General features: G+C 47.1%; 1 pseudogene; it reads left to right on the top strand.

The window, feature by feature from the left end:
• Window positions 1-23581, top strand: part of LOC133361256 (zinc finger protein 208-like) — a 74910-nt pseudogene extending 51329 nt beyond the window's left edge.
• Window positions 23582-24727: the final 1146 nt, after the last annotated feature.

Here is a 24727-nt window from a genome sequence, read left to right as displayed (position 1 = left end):
CTCAATAAAGCGATCACTTTCCAATGCCCATTTTGATCTCGGGAGTTACCCGGGTGGTGTCACACTTGTTGTATATGTTGGTTATCGAAATTTGTTATGTTGTATGCGTGCGTGGGTGAAATTATTATGTTGTATATGTGGGTTATGAATATTCAGTGAAAATAATAATAATTAAATGAAATTTGGCCAAATGTGTAATTATCCGGAAATGTGTTAATTTATGTAATTATGCACATTTTAATTATGCCAATTCGAGAGGTAATCGTATTAATTATGCGAGTGGGTGTAATTATGATAATGCAAGTCGTTATGATAACCAGACCCCGCCTCGGTGACGAGGGTGGGTTATCGATCGGAATAAGGCAATTAATCGTATGCAGTTATGCAGGTGTGGTGTAAGTATGCAAGATTAACTTAGATTAACTCGGCATCGTTGTCTAGGTTCGTCTCATTCTCGCTTTAACATTCCCAGAGTGTGTATTCGTGGTTATATTTTAGGTCCCCGGTTCACCCCGTTATCGCTTTAACATTTACTGAGTATGTATTAGTGTTTATTATTAAGGTCACCAAGTTCAGATCTCAACGCAGAAGCAGATCTTATGCATAGATTTCAGGAAAGAATCACACAACCACTTCTGTATTGATCAATTTATTACTAATTCAACCTTAACTATGATATAGTATGCGAACTCTCAATCCCGGAACGTCACCACGGCATCAATACAGTATCATCAACGATTGTCTGATTTCACTTTGACAACGGCACATGGATCCCGCATAACGCGATTGTTGTTAGTGAGAGAGAGAGTCGTTAAAATATGCAAATACTATGCTAAGAAAACCTTAACGTTAATGAATGATTATACTCAATATTGTTCACGCAGTACCGCACTCCTTATTGATCATACGCAACCCTTATCACGTTGTTAGCACCTTGGGTCACGGGACAGTTGAATATTCTGTAGAGGATGCGAGTACGTGCGGCGATTATGACTGAAAGATACTTGAAAGATTATACGGCGATAAAAAAACACAATCAAAAACAGTTATTATTTTTAAAGGCACCAATCTCAACAGATACATCGGCAGGTTATCTGACCACAGAACGGCTCGGAGTAAGGGCCTGCGACGGTGCTCCTTTTCCGAAGATCGTTATCTTATACCAAGTTTACTAATTGGGGACCAGATCACCTGATAAGGATCCGGTGGGCCACCACTCCCCACGTGAGCGTGGGTCGGCGGAAGGAGGTGCCAAGAATCAGTTCGTATTGATGGATCTGTTGGGAATTTATGCGATTAAGAGTACAGCCCACTAAATATTAAAGATAAAAATTACGAATACTCTTATAAACGACGGATGGCCATCACTCGGTCTCGTTGTGATGCCTTCCCAGCCACGGATGGCTTATGGGTTCGAGTGTGTTTGAGTGGTAAGAGTTGTCTTGAATAGTCAGTGTTCGGAGTCGATTCTTTATGTCAAACAGACGCCTGGTGGTCGTGTGGTGAGGGGGCGGTGCGTGTCATACGTATCAGTCGCTCCCCTGTCACCGTGGTGAACTGGTTCGGATGGCTGTTGATACGCTGTCGCAGTTCGGAACCCGGTCGGTAGGTGGCGCCCACAACCTGCTCGCAGCGCGCAGCTCTGGGTTGTCGCCAAACCGCGACGCTCACCACTCCGGCGGCAGCAGAGACCTCCGACTCGGCAGAGGTTGACGAGCTGAAGATGAGTCGAGCCGACCCGCTGGTCGCAGCTCGCTCCTGAGCCGACCCTCCCGGTCGAGCTCGCTCCTGGGTCGACCCGCTGGTCGCCCTCGCTCCTGAGTCGACCCGCTGGTCGCACTCCTGAGTGGACCCACTGGTCGCACTCCTGAGTGGACCCACTGGTCGCACTCCTGAGTGGACCCACTGGTCGCACTAGTTTCCAATGCTCAGGATCCGTTCCTTTATGCCGAAAAATCCCCCTGGATCCCGCCCACAAGGCGGGACTTCTTTCAATTTTTGCTGTGTCAGGATCTGTCCGTAGGCAGGTGTGTCCATGTGTGTGTCCGTACGTCCGTATGTCCTTGTGTGCATCACCCACGGTATATTCCGTTGTCACACTCCCTCCATAAACCCACGAGCAAACAATCAGATGTTACAAATTGCCTCGAGGTCGTCTCTCTGTCTGGGTGCAATATTATCTCTTGTCTGGCCTTCTTCATGAACCCAAAACACAGACGTTACAAATGTCTCATAGGCGTCTTTGTTCGCACCCCCTGGAGGGAGGGGCAACGCTCTCTCCGACCCGGCGCACAAAGAAATGGTTAAAAAGTTTTAAGTTAACATTTGTCCCTTACTATTTCACAGTTATGATTCTGTATGTAACCTAAGGTCTGTCGTTTCCCATCGTGGTGCTTGACTCCAGTGGAGGTGTTTCCCCGAGCGTATACACACTCCTATCCCGCTCTGCGGGGATACAAAGACGGCCGGGATCTCCCTTTCTCTCCGACCCTGGGTTTAACATCGTTTTTATTATGTATTTATATTCGACCTGGTGGTGATTCATCCCGTTATCCTGGCTTTTCATAAGTTTTACTTTGTCTTTTCATGCATATGCTTATTATTATTAACTTATTTCCGATATCTTAGGTCAAGGGGTAAGCTTCTTGATCCTAGGAATTCGTATTCCTTGGTGTCTGCATGGTTATATAAGCGGAATATAGTTTACGGTGAATAGCGTTAACATTGATGTTATGTCCGATATTATGTATTGTGATGTCTTTAACTTAACTTGTTTGTCAGAGCTTTACTGACACGAAGTTGCATTTCATAGCCCCGCAGTCTTTGCCCCACCCTATCTCTGCTCGCCGTTGTTGTTGCCGTCCAGCTGGCCGTTAACTCAAGGCCTCATTAATTTCCGTCACTCCTTGTAGGTGAGGGCGGTTGAACCTTGGAGTCAGTTCTGGTTTTTGTCTGCCTGCTTCTTCTTGTGTCCCCTGACCCCGGGAGTTATTCCTACTTTATGGCCTGTCGAAGCTCGACTCGCTGTTGCTGGCCTGGTGTCGTTCCCGGCTTTTTGCTTACGTTTGCAGTTCGCCGTGCTCTTAATTTCCTTCCCTCTTCAACCTTATATCGACTATTCGCTCCTGTCTGGGTGCGATTCAATTTTGACTTAGGAAGGTTCTGATTGTCATATGCTTCGGGTCGAGTTGTATAGAAAGTATTAAAGTATGGAAATAACATTTCATATGGACTTAATGATGGTGATGGTTCAGTAGGCATAACTTGTGGCCTGGTTTAATTGGAGTGGGTGTGAATATCAATAACTTTAGCCTACCCTGTTGTTAAATTCCGACTTTAACGTTACTTTAATAGCAATACAGAATAATTGAGCTTTTTGTCTTAACTAGGCGAATGCGAACTTCTGGTGACCCCCGCAGCCTTGTTATTCAGCTGGGTCTTGCCCGCCTTGAGAGATATACAACACTCTTTTAAATCAGCTCACTCCCCTGTGCACACAGCCTTGAGCTGACCCACTTATCTTTATCTTTGTTTCCTCAGCTGCAGGAGGACAAGGCGTGCTTCTACCTCCCTTTCTGTGTGCACGTGTTCTAATTAGCTCGGAATCCCTAAACACACAATCAGTGATGATTCCTGGCTTTCTGTGGTTGTGATTTAGACAAAGGCGCCTCTGTTTCTTCCATTGCCTTTGAGTCGACACTGCCCTATTATTTGCCCATGTGCTGAGGTCATAGAATTCGTTTTGACTTCAGTAATATTAACATTCAGTATTGGATTAGCAAATGGGCAATGGTTCATTGATGTAGCTCGCAGCCTGGTCTCCAATTTGAGCGAGCGCGAGGATCGATAATTTAGCCTACTCTGTTGTTGAATTTCGAATTTTGACGTTACTTTAAAACCATGCAGGATGGTTGGGCTTTTTGCCTTAACTATGTCTGGCTGACTCTCCCACTGTCTCTGCCGCCTGCACGGGTGACATGTGCCCGTTCATCAGGCCTTATCTTCCCTTGAAGCAAGGTTGCAAATTCTGCCACCCTAGCCCTCCTCCGGTTCATTACTTAACAACACCTGGTGTTTTGCAGTTTGCTGCGCTTTGGTGTGTTTCACTCATTAAAAAAACAAGTAAAAAGATAATATATAAAAAATCTCAAATTTGGAAGAAGGGTTAGGATACAACATTCCGCCCTTTTAAAAATGACCAGTGGTCAAATGGCCACGGGTTATTTTTAAAAAAAATATGTATACCTTTCTTCCATCATGAACCATCGATTGTCCTCAAGTTTTGCTGCTATTCCTTACAACGCGCGCGTACGTGTCACAACTTAACACGGTTATATGTAACAAGAGAGAGGAAAAAAAGAAAAAGAAAAAAAATTCTAAAGGAAGGTAAAACGATAAGGGAGGGAAAAATTATTCTATTGACTACGTTTTATCGGAGATATCGTTAAAAAGATAGTCTCTACGGTTATTCTTGGGTGGCATCATCAGGCCTTGGCTCTATCCCTGTTCCTGGGCTCGAATGGTAGGTGGCTTGTGCCTGCGATTAGTCTTTTAAGTTCGGCATTCATTTTGGCCACATGGTATGTTAAGGTTAGAATAGCCAGGACTAGTATGATCATCCCTGTTGCCCCTGTGATTCCCATCCCCATCTGTTGATTTCGCTGATATCCAGCCACTTCGGTCGCCCAAGTAAGATCTGTTATGTTAATCTCTGATTCGCTGAGGGATAATTTCACCATATGGAATTCTTTACTGTTCAACAAGTTGGACAGAGTGCTGCTTATCTCAAACTTGTGGCCTCGGAATGTGTCTACTATTTCTACCTCCGCTTGGTGTAGGCTTTTGTCTAGGTTATATAATACCTTGTCCCCTATGCGTACGAATGTTCCTCTTGGTATTGTGACCAGTGCGACGTGGCTTGGAATCGGAACTTCCATGGTTATGGAGTGTTGATCGGTGGAAACAATTGCCGTGTCTAGAGGGGTGCTAATCAACCACTGGGCATTAGCTATCATGGCCACTGTTCCGGTTCTTTCTTTGGGTTTACTTAGCTTAAACTTGCAAGTTTCCTTGGAGCTTAGGTTTGACAGACCACACATTAGTTCTGCTGTATTGGTCAGAAATGGTTCCCCTGGGCAGAGCCAATGAACCTCTTTCATTATTTGACACAGGTTTAGGTCAGGCACCAGGTACTTAAGGGGGCCTTCTTCCTGGTAGGCCACCACTAAGGGAGTTTCCATCTTGGAGTAAATGTCGTTATTCCATGTACCCACGTTCAATACTGTCCGCAATCGAAATACATTTCCGGGTTTGACCAGGGGTAAATTTAGCAAAAATGCCAGCTGTCTAGTTTGGGGGTCCACATGTATGGGTGTGGCTGTACCCATGTTGAAGGCAATTTGTACTTGAGTTGGACTGATTGTTTCCGGGGATGCTGCTTGTAGCACATCTTTTATCAGTGTTGGAGTTACCAGATATGACGGAATTTGTCCTTGTATAAGATCACTGACGCTGCCGCTGATGCTACGCAACAAGTCTTGGATCACCCACTGAATTGGCTCTCGAATACTCTCTTCTTCGTATAGACCTCGGATTGCAGAACTCAATTCTTGGAATGTTAAGTTAATCATGATAGAATGTAGGTTTACGAGAACCATGGTGTCTCGGAGGGTGGATCCCATTTCGACCAGATTCTTTTGTTGGTGTTGTATTTGCTGATGGATCTGATGCATATCGAGCTGTAAATTCTCGATACCTTGCGTGAGGTGTCCAATCTTTACGGCGTTGGATATGGATACTCCTAGTGTGATTAAGGAGCTAAAACCGGATAGTATTCCAAAGACCCCTCCCAGGCCGATAGACCTCTTGGAACGTGTTAGGTTGACAGTGGTGGGGGGAAGTATCATGGTTCTTTGTAATTGCTTCAGGATCGTTCCGATATTCTGTTCACTATATCTTAGGAAGTCATAATACCATATTCGGGTTGCTTGGGTGGCTTGGGGTGGTAACTTCCCGAAGTGCTTCTTTACCACCAAGGCAGGTTCCAAGGAGACATAGACTTGTTGGGTTACTATTTTTGTTTCGGTTACTAGGAAGCTGGAGGAGTCTCTCAGCATCACCCCGGATTCTGGTCCTGGCTTGATCAGCTCTTGGCTCCCTTCTAGCTTGGCAAGGTACGTTAGCAGGAGCGTGAGCAGGAGGGCTGCCATTCCCTGGAAAACATGTTACATATTATTGTAGTGTGATAAGCCCATTAGTTTAGTTCCCCCCCCCCCTTTTCCACCTTTATTCCTCATCTCGCTCCACCAGCACAGGGTACGGTTTGATTTGGTTGATGTGCACCCACTTGTATTGCTGCTCTCTTCCTGTCTTTGTGATTTTTAGCTGATATACGACTGGGGACATTTTGTCAACAACCTCGTGTGGTCCTGTCCAGGAAGGCAGGAATTTCCTGCACTTCTGTTTCCTTTTCTCGTAATTGAGGTACCATACCTGGTCTCCTAGCTGGTATTCTGCGTGGCTGGCTTTTTGGTCATAGTATGCTTTGCTCCCCTGAGCCTCTACTTGCAACTGGTCCCTGACCATAGCGAATGTGCTCTGTAGGTGACTATTGAGTCCCGTCAGGTATTCAGTTGGCGTCATTGCCGTCGGGGTCTCGTCCTCCGCTGGGACATATAACAGGTGTACTGGGAGGGTCATTAGCCTCCCTGTCATGATCTCGAAGGGTGTCCTGCCTGTAGCTCGGTTGGGTGTGGCTCGCATGGCCATCAAGACTAGGGGTAGTTTCGTATCCCAGTCGCGGCCCGTGGTAGACACATATTTCTTTAGGAGGCTCACGATGGTCCTGTTGGCTCTTTCCACTTGTCCTGAGGATTGTGGATGGTATGCGACATGTAATTGTCTTTTTACTCCCAACATCTTCCACACTTCTGTGATGACCTCGGCTGTGAAGTGGCTTCCTTTGTCTGAATCGATCGTTGACGGTAGGCCCCATCTACTGAATATTTGGTTAATCAGTAGTATAGCGGTTGTTTCCGCGGTGTTGTTGGGTGCTGGTAAACACTCTGTCCATTTAGAGAATGCACAGGTCACGGTTAGCATGTACTTGTTCCCTTTGGTTGATCGGTTGACAGGTCCTATCCAGTCGATTTGTAGGTTGGACCAAGGATAATCTGTTCCCCTCCTCTGTAGGGGTGCCCTATGCTGTGAGGTCGTTGGCTGGTACTTACAACACACGAGACAGTTGGACACATGTTTGTGTATGTCTTCCCCCATTTTTGGCCAGTAGGCCACCTGTCGCAGCATCTGTCCCGTATTCACCTCGCATCGGTGGCCGCTGCACGGTTCATTGTGGGCGTGTTGTAACATTATTTCTCGATATTGAGAGGGGACTACCCATCTAGGTCGACCGTCTTTTTCGTTTGTGTATACCAGTAGCCCTTTTCTCATTGAGAACCTTTTGATTTGGCTATGCATGATCTCGAGCTCTTTGTTGTCATTCAAGTTGTCAGTAGTGATTGGTTTTCCTGCTGGATCTTGGATATGATCGGCGAGTGTCTTTAGTGTTTCGTCTTCTTGTTGCATTCTGATCAGGTCTTCGGATGGCTGGGCACTGTTCAATTGGGCTCTGGTTCCAGCTTCTGCCGGGTTCTTCCCACTTCTTGTGACCAGTCTTATCACGGCGATGTCTTGGTTCGTCGACTCTTGTTGTCCGTCTCTGTCGGTTTGGTCTTCTAGCTTCCACGGGGTGCCTTCCAGGCTTCCCACTTTTGCTATGGCATCTGCTTGGTCGTTCCCAGTTTTCTCTTGACCAGGTATCTTGGAGTGCCCTTTGACTTTCTTCCAAAATATCTTCATATCCTTGTTCTGAACCATCTTATCTATGGCCTCGAATAGTTCTCGATGGTGAATTGGTTTATTCCTATGGTTCTTCATCTCGTTTTTTTTCCATATGGGTAGGTGGTGCAGGAAGCTGTGCTGTACGTAGTTGGAATCAGTGCACACCACCATGGTCCGTATTTGGTTATCGGATGCCATCTGGACAGCGATGTGTACCCCGACCAACTCTGCATACTGGTTTGACTTTGGTCCCAGCTGAAATCCCTCTTGAATCCCTGTGAGTGGGCCAGTTTCCCAAATGACTCCTGACCCAGCGTGAAGCTTGTTCTCCTTCATCTTGGAGCATCCATCGATGTATACCACTGGTAGGTCGGCACATGTCTCCTTCCTGAAGGGCAGGTACCTGTTGTCCTCCGGAGGTATCTTTTCGTCCTCTGCTTCTATGCTGTCGAAGGTACAATCATGTAAATCGGCAAGACCTTGGGCCATTGGACTTTTCTTGTTTTTTGCGTATTTCACTGTGATTGGTAGGCCTTGGAGTGTCAGTGCCCAGCTGGCTATTCGGCTGCTGGTTACGCGGCCCTCTCGAATCTTCTTACTGTTGAGGTATGCCAAGGATTCATGATTCGTTTCCAGGATGATCCTCTCTCCGTTCAATAAGTTCCGAAAATGTTGTATGGCCCAGATGTTTCCAAATATCGCCTTCTCACACTCGGAGAACTTCATCTCCACTCCCCGGAGGGCTTTGCTGGCATAGGCAATAACTCGTTTCTCTGCTTCCTGTCTCTGGTACAGTACCGAGCTGATACTATGATCTGAGTATGCGGTCTCCAGGTAGTATTCTTTCCCTTTCTCTGGGTATGCTAGGCAGGATGCCTCTGTGATCTGTCGTTTTAATTCTTTTTCTGCGGCTTCCTGTTCCTGTCCCCACTCCCATGGTTCGTCTTTTTGCAGTAGTTTAACTAAGGGTCGAACGATTCCTGCGTAGTCGTCCACGAACTGTCGAAGGTAGTTGCAAATCCCTAAGAAGCTCCGAAGGGTCGTGACTGTGGTGGGCGATTTGAGTGCGAGGAGGGCTTCAAGTCTTTTGGTTTGGGGTAACATTCCCTCAGTGCCGACCTGGAGCCCGAGGTAGTCCACCCTTTTGCGTGCCCACTGTCCTTTTTGTATTGAAATCTTTGCGCCTGCTTCCTTTAACTGCTCGAGGGTATGCTGGAGGCTCTCGAGGTGTTCTTCCCATGAGGAGTCCTTGACTAGTATGTCGTCGATGTAGACGATGGTGCCTCGCTCTTTTGCGTCGCCCATCGCCTTGTGGAGGAATATGTTGAAGTCTGCAGGTGAGTTCGAGTATCCGAACGGGCAGCGATTCCAAGTATACTGTATTCCGTCGAAGGTGAAGGCCAACTTGTATTGATCGGTTTCTTTTACTGGCATGGTCCAGAAGCCATTTGCTAGGTCCATTGTGGTGAGTACCTTTGCGCCTTTTATTTGGTCGAGACCGTGGTCGATTTCTGCCATTGGCCATCGAGATAGGGGAACTGTTTTATTGAGTTGTCGGTAGTCAATCGTGAGTCTCCATTTTCCCGTGGGTTTTAGTACTGGCCAAATGGGTGAGTTGTAGGTCGAGTTGCATTCCCGGATTATGTTCTTTTTGAGTAGGTTCTCTAGGGTTTCTTGGATCGATTCATAGGCGGCCAGTGGAATCTTGTATTGTTTCACGTATACCGCTGGTGCTCCCTCCAGTGTGGGAATGGATACCACATGTAGGTCGGTTTTGCCACAATCATAGGAGTCTTTGGAGAACAGGGAGTTGTATTTTTGGAGCAGTTGACGAAGCTCATTTCGTTGAGTGTCGTTCTCGAGGGCGTCTGCTGCTTCAATTTGTTGTTCGATTTGTTCTTCTATTGTAAGGACTCTTTTCTCTTGGTCTGGATCTAGGGCCTTCGTGGTTTCGGGCGGCTCAATTGAAAGTTCCTTTTGCGTTACTATCGGTTGAGTTGCCTTGGCTTCATCCGAGGGTAATACGCTCTTGCCCTTGTGTTCTCCTTCATCAGTTTGCAGTTCGTCGGTTTGGCCTCCAGGGGGCGGTATATACTCCATTAGGGGACGGTCATTCGGTGATACTGACTCTAAGTCGGCTTCCTTTCGGTCTTCTCTCAGTCTGTTAGTCATTAGCTGAGTGATTCGAATTCCTGCGGGGAGCTCGTCTTCGTTCCTGATTGTCGTTGATAGGTCGTCGAGCTCTTGTGTTATCACTTGGATTCCCGTGGAGTCTCTCATAACGTCTTCATCTTCTGAGTCCCTTTGTTGCTCCGGCATTGACTGTGCCCAAATTCGTCGGGATTCAAGGTTCATAATGGGTTTCAGGCGATTCAGTAGTTCGATCCCAATAATCAGTTCTTTTCCTGGGTATTGTACGACATATAGGGGATGGTTCATGTTGATTTTGTTGAACGTCAATTTCGTCATAACTTTGCCCAATGGTCGCATGTGGGTCCCTTCACATCCTGAGTAGGTAAGTTTACTTGGCATCATTTGTAGTGTTTCATTCTTCCTCTGGAGGCCAGTCTGGAGTTCGTCAAATAATTCTCTGGATATCATGGATATTTCTGCTCCAGTATCACAAAGGCCCTGGCTGGTCAGGGTGTCTTGCAGTATTACTTCCACGTGGACTCGTCCGACTGGTCCTACGGGAATCAATTGCCCCAGATGGTACCCTTTTCCCTCTGGTACCACTTCGGTGATTGCTTCGAGGCTTCTTGTCTTCCCTACGTTCACTTGGGCTACCTTTGCTCTGGGTGTGTCCTCCTCCTGTGTGGGTATAGTTGGTATTCTTCCCTTCGCTACTTGCATGGGAGTCTTCATACTCCCTAGGAGCTCTTTTTCCATCCTAATGTGGTGAGCATATCGATTCCTGTTAGCTAACGGTGGTCGATGCCCTATTGCTAGTGGAGGCGGCAGTGGGGGACGATATGGTGACTGGTTTGGTGGGCGTCGGCCTCCGCGGGGTAGGTATGGCCCGTCACTCGCTCTTCCTCTTCCATAATTCCAGCCTCCGCCCTCTTCTGCATTCCATGGTGGTGGCGGCTGTGGGTGCCAGGTTCCTCTGGCCTCGTTCCTCCCCCCATGTGGAACGTTATTCAGCGTGTTGTGGACGGGTGTTGATTCTATTGGGTTAGGCGCCCTCTCCTGGGGGAATTCATGTCCACCCCGTGTGGCGCTAATATTATTCCTTGGAGATTCGCTTCCCTCCAGATCGAGGCATTCTTTATCTCTGGTGACGATGTGGGTTTTGGCTATGCCAGTGGTTTTCCGTCCGTTCACCCAGGCCGTGTGGGCCTTGCTTTCAATCTGGCGTAGGGAGGCAGTCTCGGGGTCCAACATCATTCCTACTATTCTCACTATTTCAGGTCTCAATGATTGGAAGAACATCACTTTTAAGACTGTCTTATCTCCCTGGGCATTGTCCACGTCCCCTGCGTAATATGCTTTCTTAAGGCGTAGGAGATAATCTCGTGGGTCTTCGTCTACACGCTGGGTCATCAACTTTGCCGCGTTCAATCCTTCGGATAGTGTGGAGTATTCCCCAAATCTCTTAACTACTGCTCGGCTCAATTGTTTAAAGTCACTCTTCACCCTATTTGGCAGGGAGGCTACCCATGGTCTGGCGGGTTCATGTAGGCTCCTTGATAATAAACATGCCTTTTCTGCTGATTTACCCAGACCCCGGATCTTAGCCTCCTGTTCTACCTTAGCTATGTGAGTGTGTATATCCCTGTTCTTGTTATGTGGATCGAAATAGGGAATTCTCACGAGTGCTTTGTCCATTAGTTTTAGTGTCTTACTGTTAAAAGTGTGTTGTTCGTCATCAGTGGTGTCGGTTCCTGAGGAGTGCTCCCTTGAGCTACCCCTGTCTCCACTATCACTGTTGTCATGTGTCCCGTGTCTGTGTCGTGATCTCCCTCTGTCCGAGGATTCGTATCTGTCCCGTTGCTTGTGTCTCTTGTTTTCCTTATGTGGGTCTTGTGATTCGTGCTTGTGGGTTGGTGTGCGTGATCTCCTTGAGCGGTGTCTATGTGGTGAGTGTTTTTGTCCTTGACCTTCATGCTGCCTACTACGTGTGTGGTGCCTGCTAGGTGAGGTGTTGTATTTATGTTTGTCTCGTGCTTCATGGTTATCGGGATTCCTGTCTCTGTCATCTGTGGTGCGGGTGGTTTTGCATGGGTGATTTTTACATGTCATGCGTCCCTCTGGTGAGCTCTCTCTGTTACCCATGTCGTGTTGGTCATCGTCAGAGGAGTCAGTGTCAGATGAGCCGTCACCATCACGGTGGCTCTGCTTAACATAACTTTTGTAGTGCCTTTTGCACCTGTTACGTGGGTCAACTTGGCTCGGTGATTTCTGCTTATCCCATGGCTCATGCTTGTGTGATGTGCGTCTCTCTGGTGAGCTCCTGTTACCCGTGTCGTGTTGGTCATCGTCAGAGGAGTCAGTGTCAGATGAGCCGTCACCATCACGGTGGCTCTGCTTAACATAACTTTTGTAGTGCCTTTTGCACCTGTTACGTGGGTCAACTTGGCTCGGTGATTTCTGCTTATCCCATGGCTCATGCTTGTGTGATGTGCGTCTCTCTGGTGAGCTGTCTCTGTCATCTGCATCATGTCGGTCATACTTGCGTAGCGTGCGTCTGCCTGGTGTGCTGTTTATGTCATGTTTCCCGTCTTGCACCAGCTCCGCCCTTTTCCGCTCTATCATTACAGTGTATCCTGATGACTTAGGGTTAATTATTTGTCTCTCTCTAACGTTGGGGTGGTCGGCCTCATGTTTTCCCGTTCGTATTATTATTTCCTCTTCTCTCTCCTCGATTTGCGAGGGTGTTACTTTATCAAAATTGCTTTGCATAGTAGCCATACTCATTGTGGGATCTGGCCCTGGGCTACGTCCACGTGGCTCGGAGTGTGGTAAATTGTTACTCCCGTATGTGTTCTGTGTATCAACGTCTGGGTGTTTCACTGGTGCATTTAGTGCGGATTCTTTCTCTCTCACGAGGGCGTGCAGACGCTCTACCTGCACCATTAAGGACAGTTTCTCTTGTCTCTCCCTTTCAAATTTTTCCTCATTCCATAATCTTTCTCTGTCTGTCTGTGCGAGGAGATACGAGTCTACCCTCGCTATTTCTGCAATTTTTACGTCACGTTTGGCTTTGCCACATTTCATCACGTCCTTAAGTAGTTTCCTTCTATGGGCCTTAACATCTTCTGTATGGCTCCCCTCCCATATATCTCTCTGCTCCGTCCGCTGGCTAGCAGTCCGTCCAGTACGTTTTAACACAAATTCCCGATATTGTTTTTCCATAGATTCCATCTCCTCCTCAGAGGTCCACTCTGTATCAGTGTTATGCGTTGGTGTGTCAAACTCAGAATGTTGTGGATCCTGTGCCATCTCTATTATGTAGTGTGGTTAATAGACTTAAGAGTGTATCTTAATTCTAACATCTCATGTGCGTCGTGAGTTACTCTAGAATTCCCCTTCAGAGCACATATAAACAATTGTATCACAGGATGCGTCAGTTCAACTCGAGCAAATAATCTCAGCCCAGCTGTCTTTGTTATACTCTGCTACTCTGGTATTTCCCTTCAGAGCGCGTTTTGTTTGTATACCCCCGTTTATAATCACAAGGCAACGTTAGTTCACAACACTTTGATTAACACATCAGTGATTCGTTCCTGAATTCATGCATAAACTGTCTGCGAGAAATCCCGGGCGACGCCACCCATTATGTTGTATATGTTGGTTATCGAAATTTGTTATGTTGTATGCGTGCGTGGGTGAAATTATTATGTTGTATATGTGGGTTATGAATATTCAGTGAAAATAATAATAATTAAATGAAATTTGGCCAAATGTGTAATTATCCGGAAATGTGTTAATTTATGTAATTATGCACATTTTAATTATGCCAATTCGAGAGGTAATCGTATTAATTATGCGAGTGGGTGTAATTATGATAATGCAAGTCGTTATGATAACCAGACCCCGCCTCGGTGACGAGGGTGGGTTATCGATCGGAATAAGGCAATTAATCATATGCAGTTATGCAGGTGTGGTGTAAGTATGCAAGATTAACTTAGATTAACTCGGCATCGTTGTCTAGGTTCGTCTCATTCTCGCTTTAACATTCCCAGAGTGTGTATTCGTGGTTATATTTTAGGTCCCCGGTTCACCCCGTTATCGCTTTAACATTTACTGAGTATGTATTAGTGTTTATTATTAAGGTCACCAAGTTCAGATCTCAACGCAGAAGCAGATCTTATGCATAGATTTCAGGAAAGAATCACACAACCACTTCTGTATTGATCAATTTATTACTAATTCAACCTTAACTATGATATAGTATGCGAACTCTCAATCCCGGAACGTCACCACGGCATCAATACAGTATCATCAACGATTGTCTGATTTCACTTTGACAACGGCACATGGATCCCGCATAACGTGATGGTTGTTAGTGAGAGAGAGAGAGTCGTTAAAATATGCAAATACTATGCTAAGAAAACCTTAACGTTAATGAATGATTATACTCAATATTGTTCACGCAGTACCGCACTCCTTATTGATCATACGCAACCCTTATCACGTTGTTAGCACCTTGGGTCACGGGACAGTTGAATATTCTGTAGAGGATGCGAGTACGTGCGGCGATTATGACTGAAAGATACTTGAAAGATTATACGGCGATAAAAAAACACAATCAAAAACAGTTATTATTCTTAAAGGCACCAATCTCAACAGATACATCGGCAGGTTATCTGACCACAGAACGGCTCGGAGTAAGGGCCTGCGACGGTGCTCCTTTTCCGAAGATCGTTATCTTATACCAAGTTTACTAATTGGGGACCAGATCACCTGATAAGGATCCGGTGGGCCACCACTCCCCACGTGAGCGTGGGTCGGCGGAAGGAGGTGCCAAGAATCAGTTCGTATTGATGGATCTGTTGGGAATTTATGCGATTAAGAGTACAGCCCACTAAATATTAAAGATAAAAATTACGAATACTCTTATAAACGACGGATGGCCATCACTCGGTCTCGTTGTGATGCCTTCCCAGCCACGGATGGCTTATGGGTTCGAGTGTGTTTGAGTGGTAAGAGTTGTCTTGAATAGTCAGTGTTCGGAGTCGATTCTTTATGTCAAACAGACGCCTGGTGGTCGTGTGGTGAGGGGGCGGTGCGTGTCATACGTATCAGTCGCTCCCCTGTCACCGTGGTGAACTGGTTCGGATGGCTGTTGATACGCTGTCGCAGTTCGGAACCCGGTCGGTAGGTGGCGCCCACAACCCGCTCGCAGCGCGCAGCTCTGGGTTGTCGCCAAACCGCGACGCTCACCACTCCGGCGGCAGCAGAGACCTCCGACTCGGCAGAGGTTGACGAGCTGAAGATGAGTCGAGCCGACCCGCTGGTCGCAGCTCGCTCCTGAGCCGACCCTCCCGGTCGAGCTCGCTCCTGGGTCGACCCGCTGGTCGCCCTCGCTCCTGAGTCGACCCGCTGGTCGCCCTCGCTCCTGAGTCGACCCGCTGGTCGCACTCCTGAGTGGACCCACTGGTCGCACTCCTGAGTGGACCCACTGGTCGCACTCCTGAGTGGACCCACTGGTCGCACTAGTTTCCAATGCTCAGGATCCGTTCCTTTATGCCGAAAAATCCCCCTGGATCCCGCCCACAAGGCGGGACTTCTTTCAATTTTTGCTGTGTCAGGATCTGTCCGTAGGCAGGTGTGTCCATGTGTGTGTCCGTACGTCCGTATGTCCTTGTGTGCATCACCCACGGTATATTCCGTTGTCACACTCCCTCCATAAACCCACGAGCAAACAATCAGATGTTACAAATTGCCTCGAGGTCGTCTCTCTGTCTGGGTGCAATATTATCTCTTGTCTGGCCTTCTTCATGAACCCAAAACACAGACGTTACAAATGTCTCATAGGCGTCTTTGTTCGCACCCCCTGGAGGGAGGGGCAACGCTCTCTCCGACCCGGCGCACAAAGAAATGGTTAAAAAGTTTTAAGTTAACATTTGTCCCTTACTATTTCACAGTTATGATTCTGTATGTAACCTAAGGTCTGTCGTTTCCCATCGTGGTGCTTGACTCCAGTGGAGGTGTTTCCCCGAGCGTATACACACTCCTATCCCGCTCTGCGGGGATACAAAGACGGCCGGGATCTCCCTTTCTCTCCGACCCTGGGTTTAACATCGTTTTTATTATGTATTTATATTCGACCTGGTGGTGATTCATCCCGTTATCCTGGCTTTTCATAAGTTTTACTTTGTCTTTTCATGCATATGCTTATTATTATTAACTTATTTCCGATATCTTAGGTCAAGGGGTAAGCTTCTTGATCCTAGGAATTCGTATTCCTTGGTGTCTGCATGGTTATATAAGCGGAATATAGTTTACGGTGAATAGCGTTAACATTGATGTTATGTCCGATATTATGTATTGTGATGTCTTTAACTTAACTTGTTTGTCAGAGCTTTACTGACACGAAGTTGCATTTCATAGCCCCGCAGTCTTTGCCCCACCCTATCTCTGCTCGCCGTTGTTGTTGCCGTCCAGCTGGCCGTTAACTCAAGGCCTCATTAATTTCCGTCACTCCTTGTAGGTGAGGGCGGTTGAACCTTGGAGTCAGTTCTGGTTTTTGTCTGCCTGCTTCTTCTTGTGTCCCCTGACCCCGGGAGTTATTATTCCTACTTTATGGCCTGTCGAAGCTCGACTCGCTGTTGCTGGCCTGGTGTCGTTCCCGGCTTTTTGCTTACGTTTGCAGTTCGCCGTGCTCTTAATTTCCTTCCCTCTTCAACCTTATATCGACTATTCGCTCCTGTCTGGGTGCGATTCAATTTTGACTTAGGAAGGTTCTGATTGTCATATGCTTCGGGTCGAGTTGTATAGAAAGTATTAAAGTATGGAAATAACATTTCATATGGACTTAATGATGGTGATGGTTCAGTAGGCGTAACTTGTGGCCTGGTTTAATTGGAGTGGGTGTGAATATCAATAACTTTAGCCTACCCTGTTGTTAAATTCCGACTTTAACGTTACTTTAATAGCAATACAGAATAATTGAGCTTTTTGTCTTAACTAGGCGAATGCGAACTTCTGGTGACCCCCGCAGCCTTGTTATTCAGCTGGGTCTTGCCCGCCTTGAGAGATATACAACACTCTTTTAAATCAGCTCACTCCCCTGTGCACACAGCCTTGAGCTGACCCACTTATCTTTATCTTTGTTTCCTCAGCTGCAGGAGGACAAGGCGTGCTTCTACCTCCCTTTCTGTGTGCACGTGTTCTAATTAGCTCGGAATCCCTAAACACACAATCAGTGATGATTCCTGGCTTTCTGTGGTTGTGATTTAGACAAAGGCGCCTCTGTTTCTTCCATTGCCTTTGAGTCGACACTGCCCTATTATTTGCCCATGTGCTGAGGTCATAGAATTCGTTTTGACTTCAGTAATATTAACATTCAGTATTGGATTAGCAAATGGGCAATGGTTCATTGATGTAGCTCGCAGCCTGGTCTCCAATTTGAGCGAGCGCGAGGATCGATAATTTAGCCTACTCTGTTGTTGAATTTCGAATTTTGACGTTACTTTAAAACCATGCAGGATGGTTGGGCTTTTTGCCTTAACTATGTCTGGCTGACTCTCCCACTGTCTCTGCCGCCTGCACGGGTGACATGTGCCCGTTCATCAGGCCTTATCTTCCCTTGAAGCAAGGTTGCAAATTCTGCCACCCTAGCCCTCCTCCGGTTCATTACTTAACAACACCTGGTGTTTTGCAGTTTGCTGCGCTTTGGTGTGTTTCACTCATTAAAAAAAACAAGTAAAAAGATAATATATAAAAAATCTCAAATTTGGAAGAAGGGTTAGGATACAACACACTGTACTCATTGTTTTAGCATGTCGCAAATTCCGATATGGCTTGTGCAACGGCCAGAGAGTGACAGCGGCGGGGGCCGGGCTGCAACCTTTTTAGACAGTTTATAACATTTCAAAGTGCATGGGATTGGCACTCCAAAACATGATAAATGTACAGTAACGCCAATTACACAACCGAAGTAGACAGCAAGCCGTCCATGGAGACGTGATCAACGTCAATACATAATGGTAATAAGCCGGATAAACCGAAAAGTACCCATTGTACCCATCAAACAGTCAGCTGGGTTGCCCCATGGGGGTATTGACCCATGGGCGAAACTGTAGGGGGCGCTACGCAACTGGCCGTGGTCCCGGCAGGTGAAGCTGCCAGCTGAGTCCGCTAAGACTTACTGTATAGCGATCCCTGCCTACTCGTAAGGTAAAGTTGTTTGGGGACTCCACTAATCGCAGCACGCAGCACCCATTTTTTACGTAAATATACGTAATATTAGCGTAACTACCATTCGCACACTTACATACACACCACACTCACACAGCGCAGGGTCTGCGCCCACAGTGCACTGCAGCACTGCGGCGCAGACCTTGCCAAACCTATGCTATCGCTCTCTTCTGGGCGTGTTAATTATTTATTTTTATCGAATCAAAGTGAGCTGTGGCTTTTTGCCGGCTGTTTTATTTTCATCGAATCAGAGCGAGCTGTGTGGGCGGGTCCGTAAATAAATTAACGTCCAGATAGGCACGCAGACGACCAAACCAGCGTAGTTGTTTAAGATGGGTGGCCTTCCTGTAAACACAATGTCCCAAGGATCCATCAGGTCTCCTCTCAAACAGAACATCCAAGAATGGTAGTTTGCCATCTTTCTCCACTTCCATGGTGAATTTGATGGATGGGTGTCTGGAATTGATGTGGTCCAGAAAATGGTTCAATGCTGGGAGGCCATGTGACCAAATGACGAAAGTGTCATCCACATATATCTTCCACAGGGAAGGACGCAGGGTGGACGTCTGGATAGCATCTGATTCAAACTTTTCCATGAACACATTGGCTATCACTGGTGACAAGGGGGAGCCCATGGGGGTACCCTCATTCTGTTTGTAGAAGGTTCCATTCCAGGTAAAGTAAGTCTTGGTGAGGCAATGCCTAACCAGTGCAGGTACATCCGAGTTCAGTCCATGTTGGACCAAGTCTTCGATTATTGTTAAGGTGTCAGGAACTGGGACTTTGGTAAACAGAGATACCACATCAAGACTGACGAGGATATCGTCAGGAGACAGTACCATGTCCTTGACCATAGAGACCAATTGGGTTGAGTTAAGTAATGCTGTCGAGGTCTTGCCAGTGAAGGGGAGCAGAGTATCTGATAGTAAACGGGCCAGTTTGTAGGTAGGAGAGTTGATTGTACACTATGGGTCGTAGTGGGGAGCCTTCTTTATAGATCTTGGGAAGACCATAGAATCTGGGAGGTCTTGCAGCTGAGGGTTTTAAGGAGGGGCGTTTGGTTGGTTCGATTAGGGACGTCGAACTCGTGATGTTCTTGTTGGTCTTTGTCATTAGGCTGTTAGTCGGATCCTACTGATGATCTTGTTGGTCTTTGTCGTTAGGCTGTTAGTAGGATCCTACTAACAGCCTAACGACAAAAACCAACAAGATCGAACCAACCAAACGTCTTTTACGAGGATTCATGTCTGCATTTACCACAATACTTGCAGTCAAATGCAAACAAAACACACTATGATAATATATGCATTGTCCTTGAAACTGATTGGTCCACACCAAGGGACGGCTTTTTTTGAGCCTTGACCCAATTGGTCCTCGACCAGAGGACGCCAATTGGTGCTCGACCAGAGGACGCCAAAAGGCGTACAGCTCACACATTATCATAGTGTGTTTTTGCGGTTGGGGGTTGTGAGGGGTTCTCCGATCCCTCGCAAACACTCCCAATGGCTGGGGGGGCTACGGACGTACTGGCCTGCAAGGGCAGACATGCAGACCTCGGTGAGGGACTCTGGGGTCACCCGCGTCCTTCACGGAGGTCCGCACCTCGGCTGAGAAACGTATATAAGGCAGACCTCTGGAGAGGTCCTGGCAGTTGAAGACGACCAGTTGAAGCAAGAAGACCTGCTAGAATAGGACCCTGGACCCCTAGCTTGTGAGGCCAGTGGTGGACCCTGGGTCTCCCATAGGATATTATAGCCAGAGGACCTGGAGCACAGCCGGGGCAGGCATGTTACGTAGGAGGCGTATAATATACCGAGTGGAAGTACTCGAGATAAACTGTACGAGGAGTTGATGTTTAGTAGTTAGGGCGCGTGTATATAATAAAGACGTGCCCCCAACAAAGTGTCTTCAGAGAAAACACGACACAGAAATGAATCCTCGTAAGGTTTCAGTTTTGTTGCCAGAAAAAAGGGGAAAACTCCTATTATTAACTCCTATAATTTTTCATTGCTGGAGGGTTTGCCCCCCTCCCTACCTTAAAATGCTGGCTCCGCCCCTGAGTGTGTGACAGTGTCAAGTTTGTATTTGCAGTAAAGTCTATTAATTCTATTGAGCACGGAGGTTATATCAAAACGGTAGTTTATTTTTGTTTTCCTCTGGAAGTCTTTGTAAGATTGGAGTCGGAAGTTATCACAGCACATGTGCAGCTCAAGTCGGAACTTCATACCAGCATTCAAGGACATCTATGCCTGGCTTCACACCTCTAAGTTGCAATTGAACATTAATTTATGCATTTGTGCATAACACAAATAGTATTTTTTTCAACACCCTTTGCTATGTCAGCTGAATTTAGCTTTCATAAATAGTAATTTTGAAGCCAGACAGCCGAAATCGTGTGCTCGGAGTTTTGGGTTAACATTCATTTTGAAGATACTAGGGCTTCCAGGCATGTTTATAACCATTTGCCCTCTCATTGTGTGCCATAACAGCCCGTGTGATGAATTTTGGACACTGTTTCACTATCATGAATAGATGTATAAGTATAGACGTGTAAGTCACGTGTGACTGTATATATGCATTGATACTGATGTGTAGATGGTGTGGATATATTTTTCTGTCTGCAGCTGTCGCTTCCTCTGCAGAATTGGTCTGATGGAGCAAAGGCACTCGGCGCGGCTCGGTGCAAAAAGGCAACAATGCGACCTGCGTGCCAACAGCACAGATCGTACTGAACATTTGACACAGCACCAGAGAACTCACACAGCAGAGAAACCCTTCAAGTGCAGTGTGTGTGGGAAGGCGTTTGCAAAGTCATCTACTCTTGTTATACACCAGAGAACACACACAGGAGAAAAACCCTTCAAGTGCAGTGTGTGTGGGAAGGCGTTTTCACAGTCAGCTACTCTTGTAGCACACCAGAGAACACACACAGGAGAAAAACCCTACAAGTGCAGTGTGTGTGGGAAGGCATTTGCACATTTAACTACTCTTGTAAATCACCAGAGAACACACACGGGAGAGAAACCCTTCAAGTGCGGTGTGTGTGGGAAGGCGTTTGCACTTTTAGCTACTCTTGTAGAACACCAGAAAACACACACGGGAGAGAAACCCTTCAAGTGCAGTGTGTGTGGGAAGGCGTTTGCACGGTCATCTGCTCTTTTAAAACACCAGAGAACCCACACGGGAGATAAACCCTTCAAGTGCAATGTGTGTAGGAAGGCGTTTGCACAGTCATCTAATCTTGTAACACACCAGAGAACACACAAAGGAGATAAACCCTTCAATTGCAGTGTGTGTGGGAAGGCGTTTGCACAGTCATCTGCTCTTGTAATACACCGGATAACCCACACGGGAGATAAACCCTTCAAGTGCAGTGTGTGTGGGAAGGCGTTTGCAAAGTCATCTACTCTTGTTATACACCAGAGAACACACACGAGAGAGAAACCCTTCAAGTGCAGAGTGTGTGAGAAGGCGTTTGCACGGTCATCTACTCGTGAAGCACACCAGACAACACACACGGGAGAGAAACCCTTCAAGTGCAGTGTGTGTGGGAATGCGTTTTCACGGTCATCTGTTCTTGTAATACACCAGAGAACCCACACGGGAGATAAACCATTCAAGTGCGGTGTGTGTGGGAAGGCATTTGCACATTCATCTACTCTTGCAGAACACCAGAGAACACACACGGGAGAGAAACCCTTCAAGTGCAGTGTGTGTGGGAATGCGTTTGCACAGTCATCTGCTCTTGTTAAACACCAGAGAACACACACGGGAGATAAACCCTTCAAGTGCGGTGTGTGTGGGAAGGCGTTTGCACGGTCATCTACTCTTGTAGAACACCAGAGAACACACACGGGAGATAAACCCTTCAAGTGCGGTGTGTGTGGGAAGGCGTTTGCACTTTTACCAAATATTCAAAGACACCAGAGAACACACAAGCATCACAAGATCCACAAGGTGTGGAGTCTGAAATCAGCTTGTGAAAGTCAAAGTGCTGCAATGAGTCCATCCCTCATGAAACAAGAACCGGATGAAAATCCCAGCTTGGATACTTTGAAAGGTATCGAGGTGAAACGTGAAGATGTGAAGGTGAAATGTGAAGTGATGGTGAAGAGTGAAGAAGTAACGGTAAAATGTGAAGATGAACATTCAACTCCAAAATCGGACATTCACATCGATGGAGGCAACGTGAAGCAGGAGGAGAATTCTCACTGTGAGGCAGAGCGAGGCAACTCCCAGCAGTTTGTGGAAGTGGAGGTGTGGGTGGACTTCCTCCGAGACAATAGAAAGTCAAATGGAGACCCGGGAGATGTGTAAGCTTGAGACGATGTCGCTCCAATAGACGCACCTTTGTCACAGGCCTTTCATGACAAGAATGTGAAGTTGAACACTCGGTTCCTAGGTTCAACCTGCAGGGTAAGAGCGGCCAGTCTTTGTGCACCTGTGTGTTGGGTAGATTTCTAACCAGGAGCGAGAGCCAATAAGCTCCCAAGCATTCACTGTTATAAATTGCATTTGTATGGTGCTTGCTTAATCGCCTAGGCAACTCTGAGTTTTGTATCGTATCTCGTTTCAAACACTCGAAGAGCACCCCCAAGTAGCAGCTGCCCCTGTGTGGCACAATGTGGTGGCCCTGCACCGGCCTGCATGTAGACAAGAGCCTGTCAGTAGAGGGCGATGGTTGATGTGGCATCTTGGTTGTGGAGTTTGTAGGTAATGTTTGGAATTTGCTCAATTTTGACCCAGACACCAGCATTCGTTTTGAATGGCGTAATAGTATTAGTTAAAATGATTGTCAATAATTTAGAATGAATACTTGTCTGATGGTGTGTGTACATGTAACATTTTGTCTATAAGGGTCAAACATTGAATAAGTGATGTTAGGACAAAGTTTGTGTTTTGCAAGTAACCTGTACAGATCACTCGGGTGAGACTCATTGTTCTTGTGATACAGGTCAAAGGGTACTTTTGTGTTTTCAAGAAGCGTCTGCCTCTGGAGCAACTCATTGTCTTTTAAATAGCGAGCACGCTCGGATCATTAATCAGTTACAAGGCATACCAATTAAAAGTTACACGAAAAGGAGGAACATTCTCTACAACACGAATTATAATTTTGTATTATGTGTTGACATACATTTTGTCGAATTAGGACAAGAAATGGTCCTTGCTGATTGTAAAGTGACGAAAACAATTGCACACGAGCGACGCATCCCCGCAAGCTCTCTATCCTCCGTTTTGAAGTTTGAAAATGAAACAACTTTGAATTGTATTATGTTTTGAATTAGATAAATGTACTTCATTAAAAGCTTATTCATTGAAAACGATATTTCGTGTGAATTTTCTCTCGTCGTGAAGTAGATGGACTTGCTGGGGGTTCGGTTCGGTTCGATGCGGACTTTCACCTGGTTGGGATCGCGGGATCGAGATGAGGCGACAGAGCTGGCCGTGCGATAAGACCGCCGTCTGCAGATCGATTCCAACGCGATCGAACGTCTGTCCCTGCCCCTCCGTCGTTCATGCAGGGGGCACGTAGGTTTGCAGCGCCCCCTGCATGAAAACGACGGAACGTGCAGCGTTCGTCACGAAGTTGTGCGTAAGCGCCATAACAAGGCGCTGTAAGCTGACCTGCCACCACGTTCACGGGTCAACAGGGGGCAGCCGAGAGAGCGAGGTGCGTAGGGGTCGACCAAAGGTTAAGCCCCCGGCCCCTCACCGTGACCGGAGACGACCACCCCTGACCCCCCACTCGTCCCTTTGGCCCCTTAAGATAAGACCTTTCAGAAGGTTCTGGGAGGGGGGGGAGTTCAGGAGGGGAAGGGTGACCCCGACCTGGGGATAAAAGGCCGGCCCTCTGGACGGGCAGGGCAGTGTTCACCAACTCAAGCCTGAAGACATCCGAAGACCTGAAGACTGGACCAGCACCCGGGGACCCTCAACCGAGGCTCTTGTCAGAGCCAGGTTGTAGCGGACCAGAGGTGAGCTCAGACACCCTGGGACCCTCCCCAGGCGCTAGCCAGAGCCGGGTTGTAGCAGACCAGAGGTGAGCTCCAGTACCCTGGCTGGGACGGGTCGTCCAGTCTTCCCTGAACGCTGGGCTCAGGGACCCGTGGGTGGCAGAGCCCGGAGTGTGCAGGCTGCGATAGAAGGGAGGCTGTCACTCCCGTAGGCTATCGGGTGGAAGGGGCCGTACCCCTTCGTGTTACAGTCGTGTGTCGAGCCGAGTTCGAAAGAGTTATAATAAACGTGTTGCCTCAACCAGATGTCTCCGTGTGGTTAGTTAAGGACACAACACTTATATAAAAGAGTATAGCCAGTGGGTTTTCAAAGTACCTTCGTTTTACAGAAATCAATTTAGCGTGAGCCCACCGCATTAAAACAATGGTCAGCTGAGCGGGGCGAGCCACGGTGCGGGGAGGGGGGGTCACCTCATCTTTGTCACAGGCCGTAGCTCACGTGACTTATGCCGCGGCAATGTCTGGATGTTTTCGCCTGAGGACGACTGCTCGTGTTGCGATGATTTATT

The sequence above is a fragment of the Lethenteron reissneri genome, chromosome 72 (assembly GCF_015708825.2).
Source record: "Lethenteron reissneri isolate LAM-NWPU_2019-01 chromosome 72, ASM1570882v1, whole genome shotgun sequence".
NCBI lineage: Eukaryota > Metazoa > Chordata > Hyperoartia > Petromyzontiformes > Petromyzontidae > Lethenteron > Lethenteron reissneri.
Note: the sequence above shows the minus strand (reverse complement) of the source record. Positions and strands in the feature narration are given on the sequence as shown.